Source organism: Mandrillus leucophaeus, unplaced genomic scaffold, assembly GCF_000951045.1.
Source record: "Mandrillus leucophaeus isolate KB7577 unplaced genomic scaffold, Mleu.le_1.0 Scaffold169, whole genome shotgun sequence".
Lineage (NCBI taxonomy): Eukaryota > Metazoa > Chordata > Mammalia > Primates > Cercopithecidae > Mandrillus > Mandrillus leucophaeus.
Genome location: NW_012101687.1, coordinates 3,328,814 through 3,329,417, shown reverse-complemented (window position 1 = coordinate 3,329,417; position 604 = coordinate 3,328,814).

Genomic DNA, 604 nt, shown 5'->3' with positions numbered 1-604 from the left:
TCCTAGGTGTCCTTTTCATGACAGCATGCTAGAATTTAATGGGGTGCAAGGGGTAACTACAAGATAACAGCAAATAAGATATACAAAGTAACTAACTGCTTGGAATGATTTACCAGGAATGCCTTCCACAGGAAACTCAAGCCACTAACACCACAAGGAACCAAGATCAAATGATGCTGAATCTTGCTAACACACCTTCAGGGTGCCGTACAGTTAGGAAAGTTCATAAAAGCCAAATAAGTCTAAATGCAGCTCAAATTCCACCACACTCAACTTTTCATAGTGTCTAAAAACCCCATCTACATACCTAGCCCTTCAGTTAAATGAGTAATATGGCCTAACCATTGTTCTGCATTAAAGGGACTCTGCTCAGTGCTACTGGTATACAGGATGGAAAACAGGAGTAGTTTCTGATGGCACATCCTGGGCCACCAGCAAGTTCATTCCACAAGGCTTTCACTGTGTCCCTCCTGCACACTGACAATTCTGGGACTTGGCACCTTTTGTGTTAATAGGTGGGACTTCACCAAGGTCTTCATGGATTGTGTCTCTGGCAGCTTTTCTCTTCATTGCTTTCCCAGCACCTAGTTCTTCGTTTCAGTCA